Source organism: Mustela erminea, chromosome 4 (assembly GCF_009829155.1).
Source record: "Mustela erminea isolate mMusErm1 chromosome 4, mMusErm1.Pri, whole genome shotgun sequence".
Lineage (NCBI taxonomy): Eukaryota > Metazoa > Chordata > Mammalia > Carnivora > Mustelidae > Mustela > Mustela erminea.
In genome coordinates, this window is record NC_045617.1 from 39,345,138 (window position 1) to 39,358,529 (window position 13,392).

Below are 13,392 nucleotides of genomic sequence, written 5' to 3' on the forward strand. Positions count from 1 at the left end.
AAATTACAGAGAATGCAAAGTAAAATAAATAAAGATAAAATTATTTAAAACATCTTCCAATCCTTAATAATTTCTCGCCTCAGTATTTTGTAAATTTTTCTTCAATAAAAGTTGCAATAACAGGAATTTCTGACTAGTTCTAGAATACAGGTTTTGGAAACCCAGAAACTCTATTTTATTCAAAATTACCCCTTTCATCTCTTATCAACACATTAGGGAAATCATGTCATTGTCAAGTGTTGCTGTCAATCATTTGTCAGTTACCAAGATGATGGTAAATAGTGTAGTCATGTCACATCTAGACCACTTTTAACCTCTTTATTTCTGTTACCCAGATTACTCCATCTTTAAAGTGAGGATTATACTTCTCTCCACATGTATACAAGAGGATTCTGAGTAACAGCGTCCACTGAGTAATAGCATCTAAATCTAGATCTCCATAACGTATAGATACAGGACAAATACTGCTTTACAGATTGTTAACCTCAACAAGTAAAAATTTTAGTGAGTAGAAGAGCATGGAATTTAGTGGATAAAGTGGAAACCGGAAAATGTGAAAAATTACACTGAAATTTATCTTGCATAAGCTACAACTATAAATGAATCTGCTCATATTCTTTCTAAATTTGTGACAGTATTATTCTAATTAATAATTTGGCTACTTGGTCAGAAATTTCTTTGTAACCAATCATTTTAATTGGTCATGTCCCTAAAATATTACAAATGTTTAGAAAAGTTATGATTGTCTCAACTGGGTCATTTGAAAGCACTTTACAGTTCAAATATGTCCTATAAACATTTTTACATAATTTGCCTGAATTAAACATAATAAAGCATTGCTTTTCTTGTTTTTAGATTGTAAAGTCAAAGGAAAGTAAAATCTTTATGGAAAGGTTTTTAGCTTCAGGAATTCATTAACTTTACTGGACAAAAAGCTCTAATTTTCAGGGTATGTGCCCCCCACACCCCTATCTCCCTGGCACAAACATATATATAAGCATATATATTTTCAGAGAGGAAACTTTCCTCTGGTCAAGGTGCTGAAATGAAAATTTGGTCCAGTGTTTCCCACAAATATGGATGTGAACATTGTGGGGAATCAAGATTATGACTCATAAGCAAAGACCTTCCCTGGCCTTCTGAGATTCCTTGTGAGGAAAAGGTGTTTTGCTTGATATTTCCAATTGCTTAACCAAGTTTCATAAAGAAATGCTTTCATAAACAGCCCTGAAATAAATATGCATGACATGAGCATACACATACATAGCGGTGCTTTAGGTTTTACACTTTTTAAATAAAATATGCCTATGAGCAGTATATGGTCTTGGAGTACCTTCAGTGTTTTTTTCTCATCTCTGGAAATATCAGATACATTACTCACAGGTGGATGAAGGGCTGTCCCTGAATAACAGACAGTTATTACCAATCACAGAATCAAGAATGCTATTTAGTCTCAAATTCTCATTAACTGAAAATTCACATCTATAAAAGTGGTGTTTAACATACATTATAATTTCTCTCCTAGTTGCATGCCACTTTCATGCAAACATAAAGAATTAATGCCATGGTGGAAGTTCATATAAAATGAACCACTCTCCAAAAAGATGATTAGAGTTCTGAAGTACTCAGACTCTACAAAAACATTTGATGAACGCAGGTCAGTAAAAGGCATTATTTTCAGCTCTGGTTACTAGCAGGCTGTGTGTGTGTGTGTGTGTGTGTGTGTGTGTGTGTGTGTGTGTGTTTGTTTTTAGTTTTTTGTTTTTTTAATTTAAGAAATTAAGCTGCACTAAGCCTAACCTAGCATCACTTTTTTTTACAAAAACGAATATCTGCAATAAGGGACATGTGCTGTAGGGATTTCATGCTAGTAATATTTCATTATGAACACAATTACTTAAAACAGTTTTACAAAGTTTATATTTCAAGTTTATTTTCTAAATCTTTTCATTTTATAATGGGAATGAAATGAAATAACCTTTTTTTTCATCACTGAAAACTTAAAAACAACTACTGGAATATAACGAGCTTATATCATTTACAAAAATGTATACCCTTTTCAGTATTATAGCCTGTCCTACGCTGCTGATAGTAATACAGCTCTCTTTCATTTTATTCTGGAAAACAAAACAGATCATGGACATGTTCCCCTTATGGGTGTGAGATCAAGTTTCCTGCATCTATTTTTCTTCTTCTCCTTCTCCGTCTCTTTCTCCTTCTTATTTAAAAAAAAAAAAAAAAAAAAAAGATTGGGGTGCCTGGGTGGCTCAGTGTAGGTTAAGCCTCTGCCTTCGGCTCAGATCATGATCTCAGGGTCCTGGGATTGAACCCTGCATTGGACTCTCTGCTCCGCGGGGAGCCTGACTCTCCCTCTCTCTCTGCCTGACTCTCTGCTTACTTGTGATCTCTCTCTCTCCCTGTGAAATAAATAAATAAAATCTTTAAAAAAATTTTTTGAATGATCTTATTTATTTATTTAACAGAGAGAGAGAGACTGTGAGAGAGGGAACACAACCAGAGGGAGTAGGAGAGGGAAAAGCAGGCTTCCCACCCAGCAGGGAGCCCAATGCAGGGCTTGATCCCCAATTCAAGACCTGGCCCAAAGCAGATGCTTAACGACTGAGCCACCCAGGTGCCCCTCCTGGGTCTATCTTCTCATTTCTCCTCATACACTGTGATGCAGATGACAGATGTAAACATACTTTATACTCGTTTCTCTTTTCCTATTAACTGATTAAGTAGTAGTTTAGGTAGAGTAATTCTTCAGTTTAATGAGATTTATTTCTTTTTGTGTGCCTAATTCATGTAGAGTCATCCACTCACAGAAGTGCCCTGGAGAATAATTCCTAAAGTTTAGAAACTCGTACCATCACTCTTGAGCAGAACGGGACTACTGCTCAGGCAGTCTCTGGAAGGTAAGAAGAGGTGTAAACAGATCCAGGGCAAACTAGATGGAATTCCTAATGGAAAGGGGAGATTTTCTGAATCAATGTTTAATGATTTAGAATCAAAGGCATAAAATAAATTTTCTTTACAGAAGTATAAAGCCAGAAAATATAACTATCAATAGACATCTTAAAGAGAATTTCCCTTAGGCATTAAAACTTGACTATAAATAGAAATGACAAAACATTATAAGAATCATAGATATTAGGAGTAGGAAGAGATCTTAGAAGTCTCCGATGATGAGGGTTAGCAGTTAATGGGCACTCATCATGGGCTTGGCATGATGAAAGTGCCTTTGTGTAGATATTTCCTTTAATACTTGTAAGAAGTGTGGGAGAAAAGTATTATTCCTTTCTTATGGATGATCAAAGTAAGGCTGAGAGGTTAAGAAATGCAGGGTCACACAGCCCCCATGAGAAGTGCTTGGAATGGCACCCAGGGAACCTAGCTTCTGAGTCCAGGTCTTTTCACTCTTCTCAAGGGACTCTCTAATTTAACCCTTTATTTTCACTGCAGCAGAGTGGGGAGGTAACATACCCAGAGCCATGTAACCATCTAAGGGCACAATCTGAACTAAAATCAAGGCCAGCCAGGCATTTAAAAAAAAAAAATCTACTTCTTAAAGAAGGAGCCAGGACAGATGCTATTTCTTCTGTGGCACAAAAAGTAGAAATGCTCCTGAAGCAGGACTCTGTAAAAGTTTTAGTGTGCCCTTTGGAGCTGCCCTGTCCCTCTACTCTCCCCACCCATTCGCCTTGTAGAGAGCCTCATAAAATACTCCTGGGTGGATTGTGCCGGCCAAGCATACCACTGCAAGGCTGGCCTGATGCGTGTAAATTGCCTCTCAGTGGGTGGCTATTATATTTATATTGGTTTAAACTGTTTCCATTGCCAATCCATTATGCTGGAATTCCCCCTTGCTGAGGGCAGCTGTGTTATTCTTTTCTTTGACTGAAGCCCAAGAACTATCTCTCCAACTCCTTGGGAACCAACCCCTTAAGAGTAAACATCTTGAGTAAAATAGGGCCCCATCTTATCCCACTGCCACTTGCTAAATTAGGAGCATACCCCTCTGGCCCCAACCAGTTCATATGGCTCATTTTTCAAAAGATAGAAATTGGAGTGGAGTGAGAAAATGATGTGTTGCATATTTATGCAGAAAGCCAAAGGAATGTAGTGGGAATAACACTTACACAAGTAACTTTGCTTCCTTAGAAGGCAAAGGATTCAAGCATCACTGAGAAAGATGGTCCAGATGGTCCCAGGTGTGTCCACAGGAGCACCCTTCAAGTAAAATACCAAGTCTGTGTGTGCCCTTTTCTGAACAGAATCTCCTAGCAAATATTTATGGCTATCTCAGTATTGAACATGCATTCTTAAAATGAAAGTTTCTTGGTCCAGTTTAAAGTTCAAAACCAGTGACTAAGAGTCATGAGCCAATGGAACATCTGTAATGTACATTCCTACTTATAGCTGAACATCAATAATATGTATTTCTATTTCTATGATGAAATGATAGAATTAGGAAGCAAGTTTATAATTTAATTGTTTCCTTGAGTGTCAGTTTTATCACTACCAAGTGATGACTATCAATAACCCCATCCACTTGTCCCGTAAACATAGACGCTTGTTCCTAGGGGAAATAAGGGAAAAAATTTGGAAATAGTAAATTTAACAATGCATGTGCCAAGGCAGCCCAAAAAGCCTTTGTCTGATGATGTGCCAGTTTCATCATTCTTAATTAAGAATTCACACTTAGGAGCAATAGTGATTGGAAGGACAAATACAAATTAAACATAAAAATTCTCCTTGTTAAAAAATGGGCAGAGAGATTGCTCTTTCCTCCCTTTTTCATAGGTCATGTACTTTAGACAACTTAGTTATATTTTCTCCTCTCTTTAAAATTCCTTTTGAAAACAGATAGGCTTTTTGTCATCTTTAAGGCCCAAGAATGTCTTCTTCCAGAGAAGAAGTCCTCCCAGAGGACTGGGAGTCATCTCTTTGATATGTAAACATCGAGCACCCTTATTTGAATCTGTGTGGGTACCTTGTTCAGTGGGCACCTTGCTCAAGTTGTGAGAATTATCTCCAGACATAAAAATATGAGAAGTTTGTTTTTTCTTTGGATAAAGCCAATTAGTTAATACAGATCCGCATTCCAATTACCCAGTAAAATTAGGATGAACTATGTGTGATGAAGGAAAGGTGCTGTCAAGACCTCTTACTTGAGAATTAATTAACTGTTTATCTTGAAAACGTGTAGAATAGGTTGTATCTGCTTGTCTATATAAAAGGATGAGAGTTCTTTCTGTCTTTGCAAACTCTTAGTGATTGCCTGTGATTTGCATCACATTCTGATTTAATGCTTATTCAATAATGAAAGTGAATTTAAAAGGTAATAATTAAAATAATTATAAATATTTTTTAAAAATGAAAAATTTGTGTTATTTTGTAATTTTTTACAGTCTAGTACTTTTGTAAAGACAATTTCAAAGTTGAAGGAAGATTTTGTTGGTTTTTTTAAGAGATTAATTTATTTTAGAGAGATAGAGAGAACAGAGGGTCAGAAAGAGGAGGAGTGGGTGAGAATCTCAGGCAGACTCCCCGCTGAGCATAGAGCTCAATGTGGGGCTCCATCTTGGGACCCTGAGATTATGACCTGAACCAAAATCAAGAGTCAGACACTTAACCAACTGAGCCACCCAAGAGCCCCAAGGAAGATATTATTTTTAATTATATTTCCCCAATACTGCTAAGTTTTGAAGAAAGAAAGGATTTATGTGGACTTTGGAGGTTATGTGTAGTGGAGCAAATTTTTCTTGATTCAAATGACTGAGTCCTCCCATCGAATACGTCAAGGTTCTCTGTGTAAACCAACCTGTTTCAGACAAGACCACAGTCAGATACAAAGTGTTTTTTTTTTTACTTTGCTAGTATGAGTGATCTACTTTAAGTTCATTAAATTGATACTCCCATGTTATAGCAAAGTCTGTAAAGCAAAAAGAAAAGAAAGTTTTCCAAGTGTTCATGAGAAAATCAGATAAACTACAAAGTTGGAAAATCATTTCAAGAAAATGTTAAGGAGACAAATATATATATATATATATATATATATATATATATATATATATGAAATTTACACGTATAACAAATTATAATAAAGTGTTTCATATCTGAGTAGGGTGATTTATTGGGACTGAATTTTAGTTCTTGTATTTGAAGTATATACCAGTAGTTCTCAAAATTTAATAAGCATTAGGGTCATCTGGGAAGATTATTATATTGTTGTTTCACAGGGCCCACTTCTGAGATCTTAGTTCAATAGATACGGACTAGGTACCTGAAATCTCCATTTTTCAGAGCACCGAAGTGATCTTGATGCAGGTGATCCAGAAACTCTAAATTAAAGAAACACTAGTGCATACAATAAATGCATGACATTCCAGATTCTCAGCCTAACTTAGAACTAGAAAAATAAAAATCTTTTCTCACTTTTAATTAAATGAAAAAATTATATTGTAAATTATTTTTCTTTTATTCAAGGACTGTGAATTTGTTACATTATTTTTATATACCTAGCCAGAAAAGAAAATTAATTATGGAAGAAAACATAAAACAAAAATGGTTACATTGATGTGTTTCAATATAACTAAAATAAAGAAAACCTAGAGTTATATTTGAAAGCATTATATTAATTTGCAGTACCAGAAGGCAGAAAATAAGGAAGGCAAAATTACATTGAAAGAAGAATGAAAAAATAATAATTTGGCCTTGAAATCCCATGCTGGAGTTTTTATAAAACAATAGAACCTTTATTTAACCCTGTTGAAATAGAGAATGCAGCATCTGATTTGTCAAAGGGATGTTAATGAGTGGAGAGAGAGTTTCAGTCGCAGCTGAAGAGACTTGTGTGGTACCTGGATAGTGCAAGAAGGAGGGATTTCTGGGAGGCAAGTTCAATGGGAATTACTTTGGAAATTTTTCCTTAGGGGCACAAAATTTAAACTTACACCACTGTGGAAAGATTAGCACTGTTGAAATTGAACTCCCCTGGTGAGAGTAGTAGCAGAACAGTATCTCCTGTTAAACCTGCTGTCGGATCCCAGCTAACTCAATCTCAGTTTCTTTGCTTTTTAAAGTCCCCCGAAGCTTTATAAAATGCCGCTGATATACTTTCTCTTATGACACAGATCAGTGCTGTCATATAGGAGAGTATTCCTTACTCTATCTCCATGATATTTCCAATATCAGCATTGCCTTCTTATAATATTTCAAATCAGTAAAGTTTTTAGTCGTAGAAACCATGTGCTGCCCTATTCAAGCTTACAAAATGACAGGTCCGCTGACAAAACAAAACAGAAACAAAATCTGCCATAAACCCAGTGTGTTGTACTGGATTCCTTTTTTATTTTTTTCCCCTTCCTTTCCTTTTCTTAATCCATTTTTGCATCATTATCCCTCATCTGCCTTATTTTTTCTGATAATCTTTTATGTGCTCTGTTTCATCTTTGGGAAACTATTCAACTTCTTTTATTATTTCGCTTACTGAACACACCAATATATTTTATGATTTCTTTGTTGGCTCTTTTTTCTTCCCCTTCATTTCCTATACAATATATTCAAACTATGCAGGAATTTCTTTTATACCTTCAGCTCTACAGCCCAGCCTTCTTCCTCTCCTTGATTCCATTGACCTTTACTCATTTTTACACTTTACTTCATTCCTCTATTTTAGCCTGATTTGTGTACCCTCAAAATTCATATGCTGAAGTCCTAAAACCCAGTAACTCAGAATGTGATTATATTTGGAGATAGGACCTTTAAAGAAGTAATTAAAGTAAAATGAGGTTATGTATGCATCACACTAACCCAGTATGACAGGTGTCCTATATAAGCAGGAGATTAGCACCCAGACCATACAGACTGAAGGATGTCCATGTGAAGATGCAGCCAGAAAGTGGCCATCTGTAAGCCAAAGAGAGGATTCAGAGGAAACCAAACATACCGATGCCCTAAGCTCAGACTTCAGCCTCCAGAACTGTAAGAAAATAAATGTCTGCCCTTTAAGCTACCCAGTTTGTGGTATTTTGTGATGACAACTTTAGAAAACTAATTTTCCGTTTCCATCTTTCCTCTCCTTTACATTCTTATTAGAACTCATCCTTGTTTTTTGAACATTCAGAGCAGCAGACATGCCCTGAGTCTCCTTCACTTATCTTTCCCCTATTGAGTCATTTATCTTCCTTTCTATTGATCAACACATGAAATGTTAAAAATATTTAAAAGTGTGTATTTTGCTCAAAGCACTGTCCTGTGAGGTTTTCAACTTCTCTGATATAGTTTCATCATCTGTAAAATGGGGATAGTAAAAGTATTGATCTCATATAGAACTATTGCAAAGATTTAATTTATTAACCCATAAAATGTCTGGAAAAGTGTCTGACAAATAATAAATCAAAGTGAAGACTGAGTGGTTCTATTATTATTACTACTCTTTTCATTCAATTAGTAGCCGCTGGGTGCTCATTTTGGGCCAGGAACTATATTCATGGAGCTTATGGTCCAGTGGGAAAAATGAGACCATATAGTAACTAACCAATAAATAAATATTATCAGATTTTGTTAAGCACTATGCAATCAATTTTAAAAGGTGATATGATACATATAATAATATGTAAAGGTGGCTATTTTAAATTAGGTGATCTCTGTGGAAGTCACTCTAATTCTGGAAAAAGGAAGAAAGGAAAAGGGAGGAAGGAAAGAAGGAAGGAAGGAGAGAGGGTGGGAGAGGACGGGAGAGCATCCATGCAAGGCTCAGATGGCGATGGAGAGAGAAGCAGTGGGAGCAATGGTTGGTGCACACATCCTGTGATGGACATGAGCTGGTGATTTTTGGGAGTTGAAAGAAGGCTAATACTACAGAGTAGTGTCTAAGAAGGCAAGTTGCCCAGAATGAGGTCAACTAAGGATATAGGGAGGGCCAGTTCATATTGGAGCTCAGAGGCCACTGAAACTTTGAGAGCTTAAGCAGCTTGCTGATGTCAGCACAGCATGCCGTTTTGTAAAAAGAGCATGAGGAGCTCGACTCAAGAATGCTTGGAACCCAGGGCTCAAAGTCATCAGGAATTTCTCTCTGTATATGGGGTGCGTGTGTGTGTGTGTGTGTGTGTGCGCACGTGCGCCTGGGTGTCCCCACAATTTGTTTTAGCATTGTTCTGCATCCTCTCTTCATCCTGTCCCTCTAATCTATTGTGCTCTGAGAGGGACATTTCAAGGAGAATTCTGCTTGGCCCAGCTTGGGTCTCAAGTTCATTATTGACACCATCACCACTATGTTACACATAGTTACACATCTGTCCCTGAATCTAGGGGAATGACAGCTCCAACTAGTATCACAAGGTTTGAAGGAGTTTCCTGGAAGAAAGAAGGTGCCATAATAAAACGATAAATCTCTATAGTGTAAAAGAGGGCTCCTATAGGGAAGAAAATATCTAGGCATGTGGGCTTGGTTTGTCCCTTGGTCTGTAAGAGGGAGCTTAGTGGAGGATAGTGGGAACTCTGGGAGGAGGCTGCTCTGGCCAGCTTCATTCTTCATCTCAGTCTGAACAGGTTTAATACAACTTTGTGGTAAGTCATAGGAAGTCATCTTTATCCTTACATCTAGATTTTGCAAAGTCTCTTCAGGAATAGATGTTACTATTTTTTTTAGCAGTTCAGAAACTTGGTGCTTTTCCAGACACAAACACTGTGCATTTTCTGGCTGGTCTTCTCACCCCTAAGACATAGGATATGAATGTTGGGAAGGTAGTTGGGGCTAGTGAGGTGCTGAGCTGCAACACAGCACACTGCCAAGAGACTGGGATTCCCTGGAGGGTCAGTGCCAGTGCCTTGTGTGCTTTACAGAAGCTGCTGGAAGCTGAAAGGCACATCTCTGATTGCAAACAGATACCGAAATAGAGAATGTGCATTCTCTTTTATTCCAGCCCTAGGAATTTACTATGAGGAGACACTGGACAAGTAAGTAAAAATAGATATAAAAGGCTATTGTTAATATTAAAAAATAATTTGGAAAAAAAGAAAAGGACAATTTGGGTAAGGAGTCTGTTTAATGCATTGTCTGCCATGGAAGGGAGGTAATCCATTCATGCTTTCAGTAAGCATTTATTTCCTACCTGTGGAGGATGTAGCTACAGGAATGTCTCCCCATAGCACAAAAATACCCCTACCTTAAGGTCCATCCCCCATTCCCACCCTGCCCATCCACAGAGATAGACTGGCAACAGCTATTCAGTCATTCATTCAACAAAAACAACAACAACAACAAAAACAAAAATCACTGGAGATGATAGAGATCCCAAGAAATTACAGTCCTGATTCTTTACCATTTAGGACAGTTCTATGAACATTTTGGGATATGCCTTTGGTTGAGCACATGCAGGCCCCATTGCATAAACACTAAGGAATGGAATTGCTGGGCATAAGATATGCTTATGTCCAACTTTAGTATATATCAGAACAGTGCTATTGGCAAGAAATATGATGCAAACCATGAACATTACTTAAAATTTTCAGTAGTTGCATCCAAAAAGTAACCTGTTCTAACCAGCCGAAACTGGCAAACTACTAAGAACTTTGCATGGCCCAGAAACACCAATCTGTCACTGGACCTAAATGAAGACTTCTCCTAACCTTCCCATGTTTTCAGACCTACGAGTGGTTCGGTATGAGAAGAGGATAACACAGGTGTCATTGCATGGTATGAGGAATGTTGTAGACATAAGCAAGGTTTTACATGATTTTATAAACATTGAGGACTTGATCATTTATATCAGTAATTCTTAAATTTTCGGAGTGTGTATGAATCACCTGTGAAGTTTGTTTTAGGGGCAAATTCCAAATTGTCAGATTCTATAATTCTAATGTAGGATGCCCAAAGCCCACATTTAGAGGCATACTGCTATATTTTGAGGAAACCTAAGAAAGTTTTGAACAGGTGAAAGATATCTCCTCATCTTCACCAGTTTTGTTTTTGTTTTTGTTTTTTAATAGTTCTCTTATAGAAACACTTATCATATTTCACAGGGTGGCTGGAAGTAGTTTAGAACCAATACAAGGCTGCAGCAATTGTTCAGATAGGAAATAATAAGAGCCTGGAATTGGGTACTTTGGATTAGAGATAGGAGAGGGTGAATTCAAGAGATACTAGAGCTATCTGAACCTACTGTGATGTAGAAAATGAAATCAGGAGAGAGACATGGAGTCTGGCTATAATTACTAGATGGACAATTGTGCTATTATTCATCAAGATAAGAGATATGAAGGGGAAGTGGAAAATGAGTATTTGTCCATTCCAATGCAGAATATGAGCATGCTATTTGAATAGGCTATATTGTCAGTTTCTCTCAACCCATCTGCCATTTCTGGCTAGCGGTGTTCATAATGTGAGCCATTGTAATATTAGAAATGGAGGGATTAAACCAACATACCAAGAGCTACTATTGCCTGGGAGATGTTTAATGCTCTCACCCCTGAAATAACCTGAAAATCCATGTTTAATTCTTGTTACAAGTCAGAAAAGATTTTTCTAATCAGAATGACTACATAAGTCTTCCTTCCCTCAAAGTTTCTAGAGAGCCCAAAAGATATCTGATCCCTCAGAGACAGCATGGCTCCTGGAGAGACTTCAAAGAATATTAAAGTTAAGAGTATTCAAGTTAAGTACAATACTATATCCCTCCTGTGTTTATCTGGGGTTGAAAATAAAAGCTTTAAACTTACCAGAGATTAATAATAAGGGACCAAAACCAGAAACAAACCTTGAAAGGTTGATATCATGGAATGAAGCCTTAGTCACACTGTAGTCAAGAAAGTCTCTAGAAAGTTCTCAATGAAAGAACGTTTCCAGGCTTTGTTACTTTGAGATTCCACACTTGGTTGTATCCTACTAGACTGTGAAAATCAAAGTTCTGACATCCAGAATGAGGAAAATTAGGGAAGCAGTCCTTTACCAAATTGTGTGTGTGCACGCTACACATTACCATAACATGTCTTTCAATTACACAAATACAATAGGCTTTTTTTTTTTAACTAAATTGTTTCCTTTTCTCCAATACCTCAAAAGGTACATAACAGAGGCTTTCTCTACACCTGTAGAGAGTAACTGGAAAGGGTATGAACACTCTACTGTCTCCCTCTGTGAACTTTCTATTTCTTATTGGGATGGAATCTGAAACCAAACTTCTAGAATGCTATAGCTCAGATTTTTCCATGATTGCAAGAGCTGCTTCTTTTTTTGCTAAAAAAAAAAAAAATTGTTTTAGAATTTGGCTGGTATTACTGCTTGACTCTAAGCTGTGTTCACTATAGGATTTAGAACTGAAATGTATTTGAAATACATGCATTCAGTTCAAGGACAATGAGCTAGGTTATCCATTTACAGGAACTGGCTTCCAGATACCTGCTCAAATCCCTTCTTAAGGAATCTCCAATAAGCAACATTAAAACCAAAGAGAGGTTTCTCTAATGCCCACTGGGCATCAAAAAGCTGAAGCTTCCATAGCTTGGTGCTAGCACACAACTGGCAAGAATAGTGGCAACGACATCAGCCTTGGAAGTGCCCCAGTCCTCCCTGCAGCAACAGTGATGTCTTTGAAATTTTGGCAATGAGTTACAGTTTGGGGATCAGCAGAAACAGGACATCATTCAGTGAGACAGAGCCAAAGAGAAAGAAAATGGTGGAGCCCCTCTGGCCACCACTTCTCAGTCTTCACCTCTCCTTCTCCACTCACTGATCTTTAAATATTAACATGCAAGAGGGCGTTTAGCCTCCAAGAGCTCTTCTCTTATCTATCCATCTCATTCCATAGGTGGTAACATTTGGATTATGGCCAGGGTCATGCCATACTCCAATGACCATCATATTTATATATCCAACCTAGATTTCTCCCTAGACCTCTTGATCTGTATATTGAAACAAGTGTTGCTCTTTCCATCTGGATATCTAATAAGTATTCCAAACTTAGCATAACCCAAAGCAGGTTTTGATTTTCCCCTTTAAAGAACTCCTTCTACACTTTTTTCCTTCTCTGAATGGCAACTTCATTCTTCAAGTTGTCTGCACAAAAAATCTTAGTCATCCTTGATTTCTCTTCTTGTCATACCCCATTTTCAGTCCATCAGCAAATCCCCAGAGTTTTTATCCTCAAAATATATCCCATTACCACCTCATGTCTACTGTTACCATTTGTCCCAAAACTCCATCATGTCTGACCTAGACTATATATAGTAGCTTCCTTGATGGTCTTTTGGCTTCTAACTTTGCCATCTTAGATATGTGTCTCAGTATAACAGCCAAAATAATATATCTAAAAAATGTGTATCAGACTCTTTCTCCATAGATGAAAATCCTCCAGTGGCTCCCCATATAATCAGGATGGTCAAGTCTAA

General features: G+C 37.2%; 1 long non-coding RNA gene across 1 annotated transcript; it reads left to right on the top strand.

Annotated features, from left to right (window-relative positions):
• Window positions 1-861: 861 nt before the first annotated feature.
• Window positions 862-4,210, top strand: LOC116587739. Its single transcript, XR_004284616.1, has 3 exons — window positions 862-949; window positions 2,810-2,915; window positions 4,162-4,210. It is a non-coding gene; the product is annotated as an uncharacterized LOC116587739 (long non-coding RNA).
• Window positions 4,211-13,392: the final 9,182 nt, after the last annotated feature.